This window comes from Panthera uncia, chromosome B4 (genome assembly GCF_023721935.1).
Source record: "Panthera uncia isolate 11264 chromosome B4, Puncia_PCG_1.0, whole genome shotgun sequence".
Classification (NCBI taxonomy): Eukaryota; Metazoa; Chordata; class Mammalia; order Carnivora; family Felidae; genus Panthera; species Panthera uncia.
The window spans coordinates 94,061,988-94,074,197 of NC_064809.1; positions in this window are offsets into that span (position 1 = coordinate 94,061,988).

A 12,210-nucleotide genomic window follows, 5' to 3' on the forward strand; every position below is an offset into this window, starting at 1 on the left:
GTCTTCTTTGGAGACGTGTCTATTCATGTCTTTTGCCCATTTCTTCACTGGATTATTTGTTTTTTGGGTGTTGAGTTTGATAAGTTCTTTATAGATTTTGGATACTAACTCTTTATCTGATATGTCGTTTGCAAATATCTTCTCCCATTCCATTGGTTGCCTTTTAGTTTTGCTGATTGTTTCCTTCACTGTGCAGAAGCTTTTTATTTTGATGAGGTCCTAGTAGTTCATTTTTGCTTTTGTTTCGCTTGCCTCCAGAGACGTGTTGAGTAAGAAGTGGCAAAGATCAAAGAGGTTTTGCCTGCTTTCTCATCGAGGATTTTGATGGCTTCCTGTCTTACATTGAGGTCTTTCATCCATTTTGAGTTTATTTTTGTGTATGGTGTAAGAAAGTGGTCCAGGTTCATTCTTCTGCATGTTGCTGTCCAGTTTTCCCAGCACCGCTTGCTGAAGAGACTGTCTTTATTCCATTGGATATTCTTTCCTGCTTCGTCAAAGACTAGTTGGCCATACGTTTGTGGGTCCATTTCTGGGTTCTCTATTCTGTTCCATTGATCTGAATGTCTGTTCTTGTGCCAGTACCATACTGTCTTGATGATTACAGCTTTGTAGTATAGCTTAAAGTCCTGGATTATGATGCCTCCTGCTTTGGTTTTCTTTTTCAAGATTGCTTTGGCTATTTGGGGTCTTTTCTGGTTCCATAAAAATTTTAGGATTATTTGTTCTAGCTCTGTGAAGAATGCTGGTTAGATTTATTCCTAGGTATTTTATGGTTTTTGGTGCAACTGTAAATGGGATCGATTCCTTGATTTCTCTTTCTCTTGCTTCTTTGTAGGTGTATAGGAATGCAACCGATTTCTGTGCGTTGATTTTATATCCTGCAACTTGGTTGAATTCATGAATCAGTTCTAGTAGTTTTTTGGTGGAATCTTTAGGGTTTTCCATATAGAGTATCATGTCATCTGCGAAGAGTGAAAATTTGACCTCCTCCTGGTCAATTTGGATGCCTTTTATTTCTTTGTGTTGTCTGATTGCAGAGGCTAAGACTTCCAATATTACGTTGAATAACAGCGGTGAGAGTGGATATCTCTGTATTCTTCCTGACCTTAAGAAGAAAGCTCTCGGTTTTTCCCCATTGAGGATGACATTAGTGTTGGGTCATTCATTTATGGCTTTTATGATCTCGAGGTATGATCCTTGTGTCCCTACTCTCTTGAGGGTTTTTTAAAATGTTTTTATTTATTTTTAAGACAGAGACAGAGCATGAGCAGGGGCATAGAGACTGGGGAGACACAGAATCTGAAGCCAGCTCCAGGCTCTGGGCTGTCAGCACAGAGCCTGACATGGGGCTCGAACTCACGGAGTGTGAGATCATGACCTGAGCTGAATTTGGATGCTCAACCGACTGAGCCACCCAGGTGCCCTTTCTTGAGGGTTTTTATAAAGAAAGGATGCTGTATTTTGTCAAATGTTTTCTCTGCATCTATTGAGAGGATCATATGGTTCTTGTCCTTTCTTTTATTGATGTGATGAATCACATTAATTGTTTTGCAGATGTTGAACCAGCCCTGTATCCCAGGTATAAATCCCACTTGGTCGTGGTGAATAATTTTTTTAATGTATCCATGTTCATCAGGGCAATTAGTCTATAGTTCTCCTTTTTAGTGGGGTCTCTGTCTGGTTTTGGAATCAAGGTAATGCTGGTTTCATAGAATGAGTTTGGAAGTTTTTCCATTTCTATTTTTTGGAACAGCTTCAAGAGAATAGGTGTTAACTCTTCCTTAAATGTTTGGTAGAGTTCCCCTGGAAAGCCATCTGGCCCTGGACTCGTGTTTTTTGGGAGATTTTTGATTACTAATTCGATTTCCTTACTGGTTATAGGTCTGTTCAAATTTTCTGTTTCTTCCTGTTTCAGTGTTGGTAGTATATATGTTTCTAGGAATTTGTCCATTTCTTCCAGATTGCCCATTTTATTGGCATATAATTACTTGTAATATTCTCTTATTATTGTTTTTATTTCTGTTGTGTTAATTGTGATCTCTCCTTTTTCATTGTTCATTTTATGTATTTGGGTCCTTTCCTTTTTCTTTATGATCAAACTGGCTAGTGGTTTATCAATTTTGTTAATTCTTTCAAAGAACCAGCTTTTGATTTCATTGATCTGTTCTACTGTGTTTTGGTTTTGATAGCATTGGTTTCTGCTCTAATCTTCATTATTTCCCATCTTCTGCTGGCTTGGGGTTTTATTTGCTGTTCTTTTTCCAGCTCCTTAAGGCATAAGGTTAGGTTGTGTATCTGAGATCTCTCTTCCTTCTTTAGGAAGGCCTGGATTGCTATATACTTTCCTCTTATGACCACCTTTGCTGTGTCCCAGAGGTTTTATGTTGTGGTGTTATCATTTTCATTGGCTTCCATACACTTTTTAATTTCCTCTTTAACTTCTTGGTTAGCTCATTCATTATTTAGTAGGATGTTCTTCAGTCTCCAAGTATTTGTTACCCTTCCAATTTTTTTCTTGTGGTTGATTTCAAGTTTTGTAGAGTTGTTGTCTGAAAATATGCACAGTGTGATCTCAATCTTTTTGAACTTGCTGAGGGTTGATTTGTGTCCCAGTATGTGGTCTATTCTGAAGAATGTTCCATGTGCACTGGAGAAGAATGTATATTCTGCTGCTTTAGGATGAAATGTTTTGAATATATCTGTTAAGTCCATCTGGTCCAGTGCGTCATTCAAAGCCATTGTTTCCTTGTTGATTTTTTGATGAGATGATCTGTCTATTGTTGTGAGTTGGGTGTTGAAGTCTCCTATTATGGTATTACTATGAACGAGTTTCTTTATGTTTGTGATTAATTGAGTTATATATTTGGGTGCTCTCATATTTGGTGCATAAATGTTTACAATTGTTAGGTCTTCTTGGTGGATAGACATCTTAATTATGATACAGTACCCTTCTGCATCTCTTGATACAGTCTTTATTTTAAAGACTATATGGTCTGATATAAGTATGGCTACTCCAGCTTTCTTTTGTTGACCATTAGCATGATAGATGGTTCTCCACCCCCTTACTTTCAATCTGAAGGTGTCTTTAGGTCTCAAGAGGGTCTCTTGTAAACAGCATATAGATGGATCTTGTTTTCTTATCCATTCTGCTACCATATGTCTTTTGATTGGAGCACTGAGTCCATTGACGTTTAGAGTGAGGACTGAAAGATATGAACTTATTGCCATTATGATGCTTGTAGAGTTGGAGTTTCTGGTGTGTTCTCTGGTCCTTTCTAATCTTTTGTTGCTTTTGGTATTTGTTTGTTTGTTTATTTACTTATTTATATTTTCATCTTTTCTCCCCTCAGAAGGTCCCCTTTAAAATTTCTTGCAGGGATGGTTTAGTGGTCACAAACTCCTTTAATTATTGTTTGCCTGGGAAACTTTTTATCTCTCCTATTTTGAATGATAGCCTTGCTGGATAAAGAATTCTCGGCTGCATATTTTTCTGATTCAACACATTGAATATATGCTGCCACTTCTTTTTGGCCTGCCACGTTTCTGTGGATAGGTCTGCTGTAAACCTGATCTGTCTTCCCTTGTAGGTTAAGGACTTTTTTTCCCTTGCTGCTTTCATGATTCTCTCCTTGCCTGAGTATTTTGTGAATTTGACTATGATATGTCTTGTTGATGGTCAGTTTTTGTTGAATCTAATGGGAGTCCTCTATGATTCCTGGATTTTGATGTCTGTGTCTTTTCCCAGTTTAGGAATGTTTTCTGCTATGATATGCTCACATACCCCTTCTACCCCTATTTCTCTCTCTTCTTCTTCTGGGACCCCCTATGATTCTGATGTTGTTCCTTTTTAATGAGTCACTGATTTCTCTAATTCTTAAATTGTGCTCTTTTGCCTTAATCTCCCTCTTTTTTCTGCTTCATTATTCTCCATAAGATTGTCCTCTATATCGCTGATTCTCTGTTCTGCCTCATTTTTCCTTGCTGCTGTGGCATCCATTCGTGATTGCAGCTCAGTTACAGAATTTTTTATTTCATCCTGACTAGTTTTTCCTTCTTTTATCTCCACAGAAAGGGATTCTAATCTATTTTTGAATGGCTAGTATTCTTATTATCATGATTCCAAATTCTGGTTCAGACATCTTGCTTGTATCTGTGTTGGTTAAATTCCTGGCTGTCGTTTCTTCCTGCTCTTTCTTTTGGGTTGAATTCCTTCATTTAGTCAGTTTGAAGGGAGAAAAGGAATTAATAAGATAGAAAAAATTAAAATTAAAAAATAAAATTAAAAAATATTAAATTAAAAAAATTAAAAACACACACACACAAAATTGAGTAAATGATGCTAGATCCTACGTGTGTTTTGGTCTGGGTGTTGAAAGTGGCTTGATATATTAGAGAAAAAAGGGTGGAGAAAAAGAAAGGAAAAAAAAGGAAATCGTTTGAAAGTTTGAAAAAATGAGTACACTGATGTTGACTATAATGAAATGATGGAAGTAAAATAGATTTTGAGAAAAATTACACAAAAGTAAAGAATATAGTAGAAAAAAATTAAAGAAAAATATTTTTAATAAAAATTAAAAATAAAAATGAATTTTTCCTTCTCTATTCAAGAAAAAGAAAAGAAATGAAAAAGAGAAAAAAGAAAAAAAGGAAATCATTTGAAAATTTGAGAAAGTGAATACACTGAAGTACACTAAAATAAAATGATGGAAGTAAAATAGAATTTTAAAAAATTTACACAAAAGTAAAAAAATAGTAAAAAAATTAAAAAATATTTTCAATGAAAATTGAAAATAAAAATGAATTTTTTCTCTTTCTGTATTCAAGAAAAAGAAAAGAAATGAAAAAGAGAAAAAAGAAAATAAAAAGAACGAAAATTGAATAGATGTACCTGCTAACAGACTGTAATATGACTGAAATTACTTCATTTTCCCCTAGAAGTCAGACTATGGAGCACTTTATAGTCCATAAACTAAGCAGGCGGTGAGACTGTTGTTGAAGAGTGAGGTTGGCCCAGTTGCGCAGAGCTTAGTGTAACGGCTCCGTTCTCCACTAGATGGCGCTGCTAGCCTACTGGGGTGGATTGTGTGGCTTGTAGGTGCGTAGGCTCGTGGGCCGGAGTGGTGAAAATGGCGTCACCCAACTACCCAGTCTCTAGTATCGGAACTCTGTTCTCCCTGATCAGCACTTGCGCACCTGTCCTTTGTCTTCAGCTTTCATCCACTTCCAGCTTTTGCACTGTCTGTGACCAAGTCCCGGGTAGTACCTCTCTCCTGAGTTTTGTCTCAGATGTGGCTGTTTTCCCCGGCCTCTTACTTCTGAGGGACTGCGGCTTTGACCTGTTCTGCCCCTCTATGGAGGGTCTCACCATGCAATGGCTGAATGCTGGCTGCACCCAGGAACATTGCGGGACCGTGCTGCTGCCGATACCCAGAGACTGCGGCCAGCTGCCAGCTCGCCCCAGAAAAATTTCGGGAGACAGTGTAGCAAAAGCGCCTCAGGGATTACAGAAAATCACAACACACATCTGGCACCAGGCTTCACCCTTAACATCCTTATTCCAGCACCAGAGAATGTGGCCATTCTCTGGGGTCTGCTGGGCCCAGGTTGCTCACAGTCTCTACCAAATGTCCTTCCAGCAGTGGAACCACTTCTCGCTGTGTGGCCCGAGAACCTCCTGGACCCCACTCTGCTCCTGGGGACTTGCCCTTCTCATTAGAGCACCGCCAGGTATCGAGCTGTGGAGTTGCAGACTCTGCACTCCCCCTGTTTACAGTCTTAATGGAATTTAACCCTTCTCCTTTCTCCTTTCTCCCTTTTTAGTTTAGTCCCTGTGGCTGTTTCCAATTTTCCACTTTCTCTCCAGCTGCTTTTGGGGAAGGGTGCTTTTCCCATATTTCCCCCCACCCTCCCACCATCTCCTTCCTCTCTCCGCACGCAAAAGCGGCTCCCTGCCCCCCCATGGCTTCTCTCTTCCCAAGTTCACCTCTCCGTGCTGCGTACCTGCTGAATTCTGTGGTTCAGGTTGTGCAGATTGTTGTTAATGCTCAGATCAGTTTTCTAGGTGTGCTGGATGGTTTAGTGTTGGTCTGGCTATATTTCATGGACGTGAGACACACAAAAAACATCCATGCTGTTCCACCATCTTGGCTCCCTCCTACATGATATTTCTAAGTATGTTTATAGCATTATTATTATGACCCAAATGAAGAAAAAAACCCAAATGACCACCAAGGGTAGAATGAATGTGTGAATTAGGTTGGTTATAGAATGGAATTTTTTTTAGATTTTTAAAAAGTTTTTATTTAAATCCCAGTTAGTTAACATAAAGTATAATATTATTATTAATTCTTCTTATTATTGAGAGAGAGATAGACACTGTGCATGAGAGAACATGTGTGTGCATGCAAGGGAGGGGCAGAGGGAGAGGAGAGAGAATCTTAAGCAGCCTCCATGCTCAGCATGGCGCTCAATGCAGGACTATCTCATGACCGTGAGGTCATGACCTGAGCTGAAATCAACAGTCAGAACTTAACCAACCGAGCCACCCACGTGCCCCAACAAACAGTGTAATATTAGTTTCAGGTGCACAATATAATGTTTCAACAGTTCCATACAACAACCGGGGCTCATCACAAGTGCACTCCTTAATCCCCATCACCTACCCATCCACCCCCCACCTCTCCTCTGGTAACCATCAGTTTGTTTTCTATAGTTGAGAATCTTTGGCTTAGTTTGCCTCTCACTCTCCATTTTTTCCCCTTTGTTTGTTTTGTTTCTAAAATTTCACCTATGTGTGAAATCATATGATATTTGTCTTTTTTTCACTGACTTATTTTGCTTAGCTTAATACTCTCTAGCTCCATCCATGTCCACACAAATGGCAAGATTTCATTTTTTATGGCTGAGTAATATTCCATTGCGTGTGTGTGTGTATATATATATATATATATATATATATATATATACCACATCTTCTTAATCCATTCATCAGTTGATGGACACTTGGGCTGTTTCCATAATTTGGCTATTGTTGATAATGCTGCTATAAATATTGGGGTGCATGTATCCCTTTGAATTAATGTGTTTTTTTTGTATTCTTTGGGTAATACCTAGTAGTGTGATTGCTGGATTATAGGGTAGTTCTATTTTTAACTTTTTGAGGAACCTCCATACTGTTTTCCAGAATAGCTGCATCCAGTTTTCATTCCCACCAGCAGTACAAGAGGGTTCTCCTTTACCCACATTCTCACTAGAGTGGAATTTTTTATAAGAATGAAAATGAATGAATTACAGCCACAAAGCAGGGGTTTGTCCTACAAGGTTGAGCAAAAGAAGGCAGACAAAGAGAATATAAAATGTCTTTTTCCACTTAATAAAATTAAAAAACAGGCAAAACTGAACTGTGGGTTTAGGAGTCAGGACAGTAGTTGTCTTGGTTGAGCAGTGAAAAGTTGTAATTGGAAAAGAGCATGAGGGAAGCTTCTAGGGGGCTAATATATTTCTTGAGCTGGTTGTGGTTACATGGGTATGCTTGCTTTGTCATAATATCTGAGCTAGGCACTTATGTGTTGTGCACTTTTCTGAATATGTGTTTTACTTCCATAAAAGTGCAAATTAATGAAAAGAGCAAGTTAGAAAATACAGTAACTTTAAAATAGACTAAATAAAGAGATTAAGATAGTTCATCTCAAACATTTAAGAAACACACGTTTGTTTTAGAAATAAGAAGCACTATTGTCTTTGCGTTAATGGCAGTGTCCATGTACACATTAGGTCCAGGTTTTGGCTGATGGTGCAGGACCCACAAGTGGACTAGCTCAGCCAGGAGAGAACAGGGCTGGCTTTCACACAGGGAGCCCTGTGAGGCAGGCCGGCAGGTGGGAGCTGGTATCTGGGAGGCCTGGCAGTGGTCTGTGGACAGATGTCCTGGCTGGTGGGTTAGGGCTCTCAAACTGGCAGCAGGCAGACAGTGAGTGTCCAAGCAGGCAGGTGGTCAGTACAGAGGGGACTTATAGCAGGTGTTATTGACCATGCCATGCATATGGGGCTCAGGGACTGGCCTCCACATCATGAGAGGAATGAGAAGAGAAAGATGGGATTCAAACCCCAGAGGAACAGGGCACAAGGCAGGAAATCAGTCAGCACGCCCATGAAAATGGGGTATGACGTGGAGGTTTGGTCATAAAAGTCTCAGAGTCTCGACCTGTTTTGAGTCTACAGGTGAGAGTTAAATATTTGCAGCTTGGAGGATAAAGGAGGGAATCAAGCTGGTGTAACAATTTAAAGTACGTAGGAAAAAATAGTAGAAACATAAAATGTTAGCACCGGAGGACCTTAATGCCCATCTAATTCAACTCCCTCATTTTACAGGAAAGGAGACTAATATTATTGAATACCACCCGTGAAATGCCTTTTACAAGAGAATCCATTTCATCCTTGCAAGCAGCTTGTGAATTAAATAGTATTGTCTCTATTTTCCAGATGGGTCAGAGAAGTGATGCCCTCTGTGTCATTCGGCACTGTTGGTGCTATTTCCACTTCATCAAATACCAAGTTATGGCAGAGTTGGGTCTGAGAATCAGTCTTCTTGACTTCTAGGTTTATTCTATTTCCAATATGACAGGAATGACTGTAATTTTATTTCAATGGATTGACTGAAAAGGAGATCTAAAATTTTAATACTTCTCCTATCTCACTTGAGCTGAAAACATGGGTTGACTGATAATTTACACTGGAAGTGTTGGTTTCCTGTGTTTGAGGGTTGTTGAAAATCTGATTTGTACCTGAAATGGCTCAAATACAGAGATGCTTGAGTAGATCAAATTGTATCTTTGGGTTCCAGTTGAATTTTCCTAGGTACGGCCCTAGTTCAGGAAAACCAGAGCACATCAACTAAAAAAAACAAAAACAAAAACAAAAAAACAAACAAACAAAAACGAGGTAGGGGGAATAAAATCAAACAAGAAACTTTTAGCCAACTGTTCTGAAGCTCTTTTTGGATGAGAGATGAGCTGATGGACTGGGGAGAGGCTAATGACACCCTTGCAGCCTGCTATCACAGACCTATTAGCCCTGCAGCAGGAGTGGGGGAGACAATGGAAGCACTCTGCTGGGATAGAGGAGCAGAAATTTCCAAAGCCACCTGAAAAGCGAAATAATTATAGAGAGTCACCTGAAATTCAGCCAGAAACATAGCATGGACAAGTCACTTAACACCTTTATTCATCCTGTCTGAATTGCAGATAAAAGCTTTTTATCTACCTACCTTACTGAGACATAAGAATACATGTAATTTTTGTTGTAAGTTTCTTCCAACTATTTCACAAAGAATACTATCTAAAGACAATGTGTTATTGTTACCGTTTCTCTCTACTTTGTGCCTAGGGAGATTTTGAAAGATGCTACAAATGGATTAGGTGGGTCAGGGATAATACTGTCCTCCTGCTCTAGAAGCTTGAAATCTGGAGATGGCTGACCATTTTCTCCCCCAGCACCTACATGTAGAAATACAAATGAATACATATCAATACATTATATATAACATCTAGAGATGACATTGTGTTAGCACTCTTGCATTAGTCATAGGAGATTTTCTTGTTCTCTCTCTATGTCATGCTGTATGCTTTTCTCCTTTTCCCTTTTCTCCTACCTCTCTTCCTTCTTCCCTCCCTCTCTTCCGACCTTTTAGGTCTCTGTTGACTGAGATGGAAGGTGAAAATTTTCATCATGGAAGTTTTCTTTTTCTGTGTGATGCCAAATATCCAAATGTTCTTGAACATCTGGAGATTTGGAAGAGCCTATTTAGTGTATTTTGGATAAAACATGCAGACATTCCATTTCAATCCAGTTTTAGAACAGGTATCATAAACAAATAAAATTCCCCAGGGTAAGAAAATATGGTTTCCTCGGTTCAGATTTCATTTTCTCATGTAGTAAAAGATACCTCCATCTAGAAAATACACATGACTAAGACATGAAAAGGAGACTGTGCGGGCTTTATGATGAAGAACTATTGATACCCAGACTAGGATCTGGAGACAAGATGAAGTGGTAGGAATTGTAGTTATTATTCACCAAATGGAAGCATGGGTTCCAATTTAGATACGTTTTTTAAAAATGTTCAAGAAAATTCCGAAATCTCCATTTTTAATGTCTGGTATCCTTAAAAAAAAAAACATTGGCCAGGGATTAAAAATCTTTGAAACACTCTTTAGGGCAAACAAACATGTCTGTGGATCAAATTCTGCTCACAGGTACCAGTCTACAGTCTTTGAGTTAAGATCTTGGGGAGAAATTTAGATTTTAATATGCATGAAATAGGAAATCATTGAATAGTTTTAATAGCAGTAATATAATCTAATTTCCCAAAGGTAGCTCATGGCCACTGTGTGGAGAGTGGCTTTTAGGTGGGCAAGAGTGGAAGAGAGTCATAGCCATGGTCCAAGTGAAAGGATGATGGACCTTGGTATGTGGTGGAGGCTATGAAGTAGAAGCATACGAGTTACCAAAAGGAAAGGGCAGAATCAAGGATGTCACACAGATTTGGAACTAAAGCAATTGAGTGGATGGTGGGGCCATCTACTGAGATGTTGAAGGGGTAAAGGATTAGGTTCCAGGGAGACTCAGAATTCAATTTTGAGTGAGTTTTTTCTATAATGTCTTACCTTAAATGCTCGTTCATTTGTTATTTCTTTTAAAATTGACAGCATTTCTGTTTGACCCTATCATCGATATTGTCATTTTTATTTTTTGGTAGTTTCCCTTCAATAGTCTGCTATATTTTTAATTTCCCTTTTGATCCAAATGTACCTGGGAGAATATTTTAAAATATCTAATCGGTTCTGGCTTTGTTATTGACTTCTTTTATTCCATGGTGGTTAAAAAATGGAGTCTGTCCAAATTCTGCTTTTATAAATTAATTGAGGTTTTCTTTGTAGCTAGTGTAAAATTGGTTCTTTTGGAAAAAGTCCCTATGTTATCTAAATTTCATTTTACTGAGTCTTCAACATCCCAGAAAGCCCATCAGAGTTTCTTACCCAGATTTACTTCAAGAAAGAAGAATTATTGTTCTATGTAAAATAATAGTTGATTTGCTCTGCCGGTGAAAATACCTAATGCAAAACTAATCTCACGAGAAGGTAAGGTGAGACCATTTTTCACGTCTGAGTTTTCAAGCGAACACAGTGAGCACGTGCGGCGATAGCACGCTCTTTAGATCCGACTTCCACAAAAGGCGATTTCAGTTTGGATCTTTGTCCAAAGAAGTTGACCTCTTCCAAGGGGTTTAAGTGACTGCAGGCCAGACTATTGCAGAGCATCTCCAGGACACTTTCTCTGTTCCGATCCCTTGTTCAGCCTGCTGGCTCCAGGGACACGCTGCTCTTTCCATCACAGATGCTTCTTTCTCAAGTGCGTACTTCACTTTGATTCCCTCGGATGCTCTCTCTCTGCTTTCTTTCACAAACACTTATTTCTGTGAGTTCTTTGGTAGCATCTATGAAGTACTGAATCTCATGCACATGTATTTCTTGGAACTTCTTTTTCGAGTGAATTATTTTGCAGCTGCTCTGCTCTAGAGCTACAGTTTTATGCGTGCCACTTTTCCTAGAGGCTTTGAGCCTCTCTCCTGTCCTTCTCAGTAAGTGGCCATGCGGAGAAGACTCCTGCCCGACTCCTACTTCTCATTGCATGCCCCTAATTTGTTTTTCAGTTTTCTTCTTTCCTACCTGAAACAACTTGGAAGACCATAATGTGTTTATTTCCCAAGTATAGGTAGTATTTGTGTACCTGTTATTATAATAAAATATTCAACAGTAAGCCTGTTTAGGTGACATTATTTTGGACTTCAACTAATGCACTTTTATATTCTCTTTGTGAATAGTTGACCTCACTTTTCAGTAGAAAGAAAATATTGAAAAGAGTCCCATGAGGGGCAGCTGGGTGGCTCAGTGGGTGGAGCGTCGACTCTTGGTTTCAGCTCAGATCATGATCTCACAGTTTTGTAAATCTGAGTCTGCGATGGATTCTGTGCTGGCAGCATGGAGCCTGCTTGGGATTTTCTCTCTCTCCCTCTCTCTCTGCCCCTCCCCTACTTGTGCTGTCTCTGACTCTCTCAAATAAATAAATAAAACTAAAACAAACAAACAAAAAAAGAGTCCCGTGAAGTGCATGATAGCCCATAGCTCACAGAGGAAGAGATTTTTCTCTTAA